Raw genomic sequence first — 9,993 nt, 5'->3', positions numbered from 1 at the left:
TATCTGATATTTAAACTCAAACAGGTGTTAGAGTTGGGCTTTATTGTTAGAGGTTCTGACTTCAAATAGAGTTTACCACTTCCTACATTCATGTAGAGGACATGAATGTGCTGCGAATACTTTAAAGAGCTGGAGAAATGCTAGATGCATTTCAAAAGAGGACTTCATATTCTTAGCTTTTGTATGCAGACGTTGGTGTTATGATGAAAAGGTCCCTAGGCTTTGGAGATTGCCTGAATTCAGAAATAACTGCATTTATATTCTGAGATGGGCAAACCACTGTCTTCTGTAAAGCCGATTAGAAACAACCCAGCACATAGTTTTATTATGTGCAACAAATGAAATATATGTGTGGTGAAGCACTTAGCAAAATACCTGGGACATAGTAGAGAGTAAATGTATGTTAGATGATGATGAGGATACTGAAAAATGTTTTCTAAGTTCTACAGTCAACAAGCATTACTTTGTTACTTATAGGACACTATTTCTAATAGTTATATTAGCCATGCAAAAAAAATGCTTTGAATATGAAAAATATTTCAAAATCTGCCAATTTTCATCTTAGAATCATAATTAATTTCATCAAGATACACAAAAGTATCCCTTTTCTGCTAAGCACAATGCAAAGCTGTAAGTTGCAGATTAATAGTTAACATCTGGGGGCTCCATCATTTAGATGGAGAAAGGGATGGCAGCCCACTCCAGTATTCTTGCCTGGAGAATCCCATGGACAGAGGAGGCAGGCAGGCTACAGTTCACAGGATCGCAAAGATTCAAACATGACTGAGCAGCTGAGCCTACACAGTCATTTAGAATGCATTGTGGTTCATTTACTAAAGAGATGATTTATGTATTTATGTATTCATCAAGGAAGGCTTCATCTGTGTTTCACCAGACTTTTATGGGATTTTGTTTTAAAACCATTAAGTCAGTTTTCCTTCTTCCTGGACTGATTTACCAGCAAAATTAAACTAAACTTCAGTAAGTTAAGGGAATTAAAATCATGTTAAAAGGATTCATCACTTTTTGCACAGATGTCAAATGGGTTTCAACTCATTACTCAAACCCAATTGGGACTGTCTGCCTGGATTGCGGTGTTGAATAGAAATCTGAGTTCTTGGAAAAACTGAGCATCATGCTGGAGAGAGCTATGTGCCGTGGGATGTGGGTATCACAAGTGGAACCATGTAATCACAGGTTTGTCACCGCTGGTTTGTATAGCATAGAATGGATAAATGGAGGCTTAGAGCTTCTCATAACATCCGGAAGAAATAACTTCTTGATATCATCCACAGAGATAGTCTCTACAAACGAGTTTTATTTCACAGTATTTGTCAATATTAAACTTGCTTCCCAAGGAAGAACTGAAAGTTGTAGAAATATACACTTGACTTTATTTATTTATTTATTTATTTATTGCAAATGGCACTGATTCTAGCAGCAACTTTTACTTTAGGAAAGTTTTTGTTATTTCTTTGTTGTTTATTTGACTTTCTTTCCATTTTAAATAGACTTTTTTTTTCAAGCAGCTTTACGTTCACAGCAAAACTGAGCAGACTATCCAGAGATTTCTCACTTTCCATGTACAGCCTACTCCCACCATGCACATCTTCCATTATCAACCCTCTGCACCAGAGTGGTACCTATGTTACCATCAATGAACCTACATTGACTCATCATTATCCCTCAAAATCCATAATTTACTTTAGGGCTTACTCTTGTTGAACTATTAAACTACACTATTTGTATTTTGCTGTGTGTTTGTGCATGTGTGCGTGCTATGTCGCTTTAGTTGTGTCCAACTCTTTGAGACTCTATAGACTGTAGTCTGCCAGGCTCCTCTGTCCATGGGATTCTCCGGGCAAGGATACTGGAGTGAGTTGCCATGCCCTTCTCCAGGGGATCTTCCTGACCCAAGGATCAAACCCATCTCTCTTATGTCTCCTGTGTTGGAGAGCTGCACAGCACTGTGAGGACTGTCCCACTTGGTCTTTCTTTACCTGATTCCTTTCATTGTTGTCAGGTCTGCATTGTTTTCTGAGGTCTTTCTCTGCCCACTCCTGCTTCCTTCTTTATCTTTCATAGGTGTTACCTGTAACAAATCTCCTGTACCTCTAAATCTATCTTGGTATCTGCTTCATGGAAGACCCAAATTGACACAATGAATCTTGAAAGGATATCAAACCACCCTGAAAGAATTTATTATTTCCCGTCTGAAGAAGGATATTATTTCTTGGCTCAGATATGAGAGCTGACCCTTGAATAGCATGGGTTGAACTGTGTGGGTCCATTTATATCTGGATTTTTTTCAATAGTAAAGACTAGGTAACTGCATGTCCTGAAGCTGGTTAAATCTGCAAATGCTGTATTGTAGATATGAAGGAATTGCATATACAAAGGGCCAGCTACACATTTTAAGTGAATTCTATCTGTGTGGAGGACTGGCACCTCTTACACTCCATGTTGTTCAAGGGTCAACTGTGCTTTATAAATTCACTGACTTAAATGTGCTGATTTATACACAGTCTAAATTTTACTGTTGCATTAGAGATACAATGAGTTAATGTCATTCACAATATAGTATTTGTAAAAACTCTATCTGCCTTGGTTAAATTAAGGATTAAGTTGTAATGGGTAGATCACACTGAGTAACACATAGAATCATCTTGTCTCAATGACAAAATGGTGGAAAAAATAAATCTACTTTCTCTAAAACAAATCACCCTCATTACTATTGGTCATATATTAGTTATGTTGTATATCCTTACAAACAATCAGATCTGACAAATTTGTATTGTCCCATTCACCTTTAGGTTAAGGAGGCTCAAGAATTAGTAGTGCAAGCTAAACAAAGGTTTTTTCCAAGAACTACTGAGAATTTCTTGGGAAATGGCAGATTTTGAAAAATGGATACATTTGACCTTTATATACCACTTAAAATTGACTGCTAGCCCACCTGCCTATCTCAAAGCATCCTTTCTGATAATATCTGATTGTGATTGCAGTAGTTCTTGGGAACGGAAGCACAGTACTGCTTTCTTTAACTAGCAAGCCGTTTACAGTAAAGTGGCACCCTGGATGAGACCTTATTAAAATAGAATGTACATACACCTGGGATTTCTGTGATTGAGAAGTATGAGCACAACGACTGCACTTAAAGAGCACGTATTCCCTGGAGACTTGGTGCTTTTCTTTTCAAGTAAGTACTAGTCTAAATGTTATTAATGGGCCAAGGTCAAGTAGGTTATAGACACCTTTACAAACAGCAGCTATTTGAGGATAATAAACTCCTTCACTGGAGAGTTCAATTGATGATATCTTTCTTTGGGGATCCCAAAGAAGACTTGCTTAATTTATCTATCTTGACGAACATTGCAAAGCTATTTTCTTGTCATAGAGATTTCACACCTGAACTTCAAAGTCACCTTGTGATCTTGTCAAGACTTTAACAACTATACTATAAGATAGGAAAAGAATTGACTATGGACAGTAAAATTGAAGTTATTCTTTAGTTAAGGCACTACAAAAGTCTGTGTACAAAATTAAATATTTTTGTGTGATATAGCTCATTTTAAAAATACTTTGGCTCGGGTAAAGAATCCACCTGCAAGGCAGGAGACAGAGGAGACTCTATTTGATCCCTGGGTCAGGAAGATCCCCTGGAGGAGGAAATGGCAATCCACTCCAGTATTCTTGCCTGAACTATCTCATGGACAGAGGAGCCTGGCAGGCTACAGTCCAGAGGGTAGCAAAAAGTCAGACAGGACTGAGTGACTAAGCAAGAACATACGATTACCACTACTAGCAATAAGACGCTTATGTGTTGCTAGTGCTTTACATTGGAGAAGGCAGTGGCAACCCACTCTGGAAAATCTGCAGTCCGTGGGGTCGCTAAGAGTCAGGCACAACTGAGCGACTTCACTTTCACTTTTCACTTCCATGCATTGAAGAAGGAAATGTATTCTTGCCTGGAGAATCCCAGGGACAGAGGAGCCTGGTGGGCTGTCGTCTATGGGGTCGCACAGAGTCGGACACGGCTGAAGCAATGCAGCAGCAGTGCTTTACATTGTATCAAGCAAATTTTTATCAGTTAACTAATGGTGTTCATAAGAACCTTCTCAAGACAATTTATTTCCATGTACACTTAAAACTTTAAACTTATTCATAGCTTAGTTTATTAATTTTATTAACTGTGCTTCAGTTCTTTTCTCTATAGAGGACATCCAAACTGAATCACTATGAGAGTTTGGTTAGAACTAGGCTGGAACAAATTAATTGCATGATAAATATTTATTTTCATTTATTATTATTTATAAAGATAAGACAATGGCACCCCACTCCAGTACTCTTGCCTGGAAAATCCCATGGACAGAGGAGCCTGGTAGGCTGCAGTCCATGGGGTCCTTAAGAGTCGGACACAACTGAGCGACTTCCCTTTCACTTTTCACTTTCATGCATTGGAGAAGGAAATGGCAACCCACTCCAGTGTTCTTGCCTGGAGAATCCCAGGGACGGGGGAGCCTGGTGGGCTGCCGTCTATGGGGTAGCACAGAGTCGGACATGACTGAAGCAACTTAGCAGCAGCAGCAGCGTAAAGATAAGAAAAAAGGAAAATAATTGGAAGAGTTTTTTAAAGATGCTGAGGAGAGACATACAAATTCAAATGACATTTTCACACAATTTAGAATTTAAAATTAAGACAAATATTTCTAAATCACATAATTCAAGTCATAGATACAGAAACTCCCCATTTTTTTTCTAGAAACTTTCTCTACTTTTTCAAAAGGGGTAATTAAAAGGTGTTCTTAAAGATAATTAAACTACTGAACTTCCTTGGTGGTCCAGTGGCTAAGACTCCTTGCTTCCAATGCAAGGGGCCTATGTTTCAGCCCTGGTCTGGGAACTAGATCTCACGTGCTGCAACTGAGAAAGATTCTGCATGCCACAACTAAGACTTGGTGCAGCCAAATAAATAAATAATTTTTTAAAATAATTAAACTATTAAAAATTATTGTGATAACCTGCAAATCATTAGCTAAAGAGTGATTTACTTTATAGTGATTTACTTTATATATTTACATAAATTGCTCCTTCTTTGTGTGTTTTCTCAACTACTCAACTCCTAGCTATTCAAACATACCATTCCCATTAATGCCAAAATCATAGCACAACTGTTTCTCAAAGGAAAGTTAATTATTTACTAACCTTGAGTTACATAGTTTTGAATGAGAATATTCTGATTAATTTGTCTTGCTCCACATTCACAATCTGTGAAGGAGTTTTATAACAAAAATATAAAATGATGTTAGTTTGTCAAAAACTATTTATGCAGATGACCTTTCTATGCATTTCCATGTCTTCCCCTTGGGGACAGTTGTCCAAGCTCAACATTCAGAAAACGAAGATCATGGCATCTGGTCCCATCACTTCATGGCAAATAGATGGGGAAACAGTGAGAGACTTTATATTTTTGGGCTCCAGAATCACTGCAGATTGTGATTGCAGCCATGAAATCAAAAAGATGGTTACTCTTTGGAAGGGAAGTTATGACCAACTTAGACAGCATATTAAAAAGCAGAGACATTGCTTTGCCAACAAAGGTCCATCTAGTCAAGCCTATGGTTTTTCCAGTAGTTATGTGTGGATGTGAGAGTTGGACTGTGAAGAAAACTGAGTGCCAAAGAATTGATGCTTTTGAACTGTGGTGTTGGAGAAGACTCTTGAGGGTCCCTTGGACTGCAAGGAGATCCAACCAGTCCATCCTACAGATCAGTCCTGAGTGTTCATTGGAAAGACTGATGTTGAAGCTGAAACTCCAATACTTTGGCCACCTGATGCGAAGGGTTGACTCATTTGAAGAATTCATTTGAATCAGTTCTAATGAGGTGGATGAAACTGGAACCGATTATACAGAATGAAGTAAGCCAGAAAGAAAAACACCAATACAGTATACTAACACATATATATGGAATTTAGAAAGATGGTAACAATAATGCTGTATGCGAGAGAGCAAAAGAGACACAGATGTATAGAACAGTCTTTTGAACTCTGTGGGAGAGGGAGAGGGTGGGATGCTTTGGGAGAATGGCATTGAAACATGTATAATATCATATAAGAAATAAATTGCCAGTCTAGGTTTGATATAGGATGCTTGGGGCTGGTGCACTGGGATGACCCAGAGAGATGGTATGGGGAGGGACGTGGGAGGGAGGTTCAGGATTGGGAACATGTGTACACCTGTGGCAGATTCATGTTGATGTATGGCGAAACCAATACAGTATTGTAAAGTAAAAAAAAACAAAACAAAACATAAACTGCTTTGTCTAACTATAATAAAAGAATGGTAGAGTATTAAAAAGGGGAAAAAAAAAATGAAAAGACTCTGATGCTGGGAGGGATTGGGGGCAGGAGGAGAAGGGGACAACAGAGGATGAGATGGCTGGATGTCATCACTGACTCAATGGACGAGTTAGAGTGAACTCCGGGAGTTGATGATGGACAGGGAGGCCTGGTGTGCTGCAGTTCATGAGGTCGCAAAGAGTCGAACACGACTGAGCAACTGAACTGAACATGAATTAAGATTCCTCTTATGACCAGACAGAGGGATTCATTTGAATGATTCATGTAGCAAAACTGAAAATAGAAAAGCACATGAAAATGTTTACTTAGAACATACACCAAGTTAGATATTAAGAAATTATTCTGAGTTGATGTTATAAATTACAAGAAAAAAAACTATTCTAGCAGGTTTAGTCCACTGTTAAGTACACAACCCGTCTCCAGGGGCTTCATTATAATTTCCTTTTCTTGTAGCACATCCTTTCCTCCACAGTTATCCACAATTTTATATTTTTTCTCTTGAGCCTGCAAGACTTTCAGGTACAAAACTCACTCTAATGTGGTATTCTCTTTATATTCTCCATCCTGCCTTTATGTACTTGAAAAGAAAGTGAATCATATTGGTTTATAGTTCCTTTTCTGATAGCAGAAAGATTTGCATTTGAATTTCAAAAAGAAATGACATGAAAAGAAACAAAAAATGTGATGATGATGACAAGTATAAGTACCAAACAATTCACTGAAGTAGAATTTAAATGTTGGCTGATAACCATAAGTGAGATGGCAGAGGGTGACCTATTTAAAAATGTTTAAGATACTTTATAATGTTCTGAAGCCAGGAAAATACAGAACAAATTTATATTTCAAATTAAGTATTATATTAAATATTTAAATATCACTAATAAAATAGAATCTATAAATTTCAAGGAATTAAAAAGAAAATACAAAATAAAAACTCAAAAAGGGACAGTGGATCAGTTGGGGTTCTCTAGAGAAACAAAAGAAGTGGAGTGCACATACGAACATACAGAGAAAGGAAAAAAAAAGTAGATATACCATAAGAAATTGGCTCATATGTTTAGGAAAGCTAAGAACTCCCAAAACCTTCAGTCAGTAAGCTAAAGCTACGGGAGAGGCAAGAGTAGAGTTCCAATCTAAATCCAAAGGCAGAAAATAACCAATGTCCCAGCTCAGAGAGAGGCAGAGAAAGAGGAAGCAAGCTCTTCATCTCCCAGACTTATTGTTCCATTCAGACATTGACAGTCACCTGTATCGAGGAGGACAATTGATTTATTCAGTCTAGAAATTTAAATTTTAATCTCATCTATAAACAACTTCACAGACACACCCAGAATAATGTTTCACCAACATCTAACAAGCTTATGATCCAGGCAACTTAACGCAAAAAAATTAACCATCACAAAAAATGAATATACCATTGCTTGATTCAGGAGGTAATTAATCATGTGTATAGGTGCATCAGAAATCAATACACTATACATTTAATACTGATGTCTTTTATATATTTTATGTGAAAATTAAAATGTTAGTCACTCAGTTGTTTTCAGCTGTGTGACCCCATGGACTGTAGCCTGCCAGGTTCCTCTGTCCATGGAATTCTCCAGGCAAGAAAACTGGAGTGGGTTGCCATTCCCTTCTCTAGGGGATTTTGCTGACCCAGGGATCAAACCTGGGTCTCCCACATTGCAGGCAGATTCTTTACTGTCTGAGCTACCAGGCAATATATTGTTTGTATACCTCAGTTAAGAAAACAAAGCAATAAAAGAAAACAGAAAAGGTACTGAAAAGGCAGAATAAAGGTAAAATAAAGTCAGAGATAAATAATTCCAAATATGACAATAAATTTTAAACTAATAAAGTCCCAATTTTAAAGATTTAAAGTTTAGTTTGGACAATAAAAAATCCAAGTATATAATTATCTGTAAAAGATTCTTAGGATGTAAGTTCACAACTATTTGTGAATTTTAAACTGAAAGTAACATTTCTTATAACAAATTAAAAGGAAGCTTGAGTAGTGGTTGACAGCGTGGACTTTGGAGCTAGACTGCCTGGATTACATTTTTTGCTCTTATAAATTTTGTTGAAATGGTAAAATTACCATTATCATCTGTATTGGATTATTTTGATAGTAAGAATAGCTATTCATCAGTTTATTATGAGAATTAAATACAATGATACATATAAAGCTACTAAAAGGTATTTGTCCCAAAGCAGATACTTGAAAATTTGGAGTTACTGTGAAGGCAGTGGCACCCCACTCCAGTACTCTTGCCTGGAAAATCCCATGGACAGAGGAGCCTGGTAGGCTGCAGTCCATGGGATCGCCAAGAGTCTGACACGACTGAGTGGCTTCACTTTCATACACTGGAGAAGGACATGGCAGCCCGCTCCAGTGTTCTTGCCTGGAGAATCTTGGGGTCGGGGGAGCCTGGTGGGCTGCCGTCTCTGGGGTCGCACAGAGTCGGACACGACTGAAGTGACTTAGCAGTAGCAGCAGTTGTTATTGTGGTTAGTAATATTGTCATCATCAAATAAAACAGACTTTATAGCATCATTAGATACAAAAGAACACGCATACACATATATAAAATGAATATATTTCAGTTTATCAGAAGATGTAGAATTCTAAACACATATGGATCTCATATTCTCAAAATACAGAAAGCAAATATGGACAGAATTAATTGGTGAAGGACAGAGAAGCCTGGTGTCCTGCAGTCCATGGGGTCTCAAAGAGTCAGACACGACTGAACGATTGAACAACAACAACAAAACAAGTAAACAGTCTTATCACAAGTGAAGTCGCTCAGTGGTGTCCGACTCTTTGCGACCCCATGGACTGTAGCCTAGCAGGCTCCTCCCTCCATGGGATTCTCCAGGCAAGAGTACTGGAATGGGTTGCCATTTCCTTCTCCAGGGGATCTTCCTGACCCGGGGATCGAACCCGGATCTCCTGCATTCCAGGCAGACACTTTAACCTCTGAGCCACCAGGGAAGCTGTAATGTTTCTGACTTAATAGACAAATGACTAAGTAAAGTTATAGGATGTTTGAGAAAAAACATTAATACACTGAACTGTTGATACTTGTTGTTCAGTCCCTTCAGTTCAGTTCAGTTGCTCAGTCGTGTCTGACTCTTTGTGACCCCATGAATTGCAGCACGCCAGGCCTCCCTGTCCATCACCAACTCCCAGAGTTCACTCAGACTCAAGTCCATCGAGTCGGTGATGCCATCCAGCCATCTCATCCTCTGTCGTCCTCTTCCTGCCCCCAATCCCTCCCAGCATCAGTCTTTTCCAATGAGTCAGGTCTTCGCATGAGGTGGCCAAAGTACTGGAGTTTCAGCTTTAGCATCATTCCTTCCAAAGAACACCCAGGACTGATCTCCTTTAGAATGGACTGGTTTGATCTTGCAGTCCAAGGGACTCTCAAAAGTCTTCTCAAACACCACAGTTCAAAAGCATCAATTCTTCTGCACTCAGCTTTCTTCACAGTCCAACTCTCGCATCCTTAGTCATGTCTAATTCTTGGCAACCCTATGGACTGCAGCACACCAGGCTTCCCTGTCCTTCACCATCTCCCAGAGCTTGCTCTAACTAATAACCATTGAGTCAGTGATGCCATCCAACCATCT

General features: G+C 38.6%; 1 non-coding gene across 1 annotated transcript; it reads right to left on the bottom strand.

The window, feature by feature from the left end:
• Positions 1-9,282: 9,282 nt before the first annotated feature.
• Positions 9,283-9,355, bottom strand: TRNAS-GGA (transfer RNA serine (anticodon GGA)). Its single transcript has one exon. It is a non-coding gene; the product is annotated as a tRNA-Ser (tRNA).
• Positions 9,356-9,993: the final 638 nt, after the last annotated feature.

Source organism: Capricornis sumatraensis, chromosome 8 (assembly GCF_032405125.1).
Source record: "Capricornis sumatraensis isolate serow.1 chromosome 8, serow.2, whole genome shotgun sequence".
NCBI lineage: Eukaryota > Metazoa > Chordata > Mammalia > Artiodactyla > Bovidae > Capricornis > Capricornis sumatraensis.
This window is presented reverse-complemented; position numbering and strand designations above follow the sequence as displayed.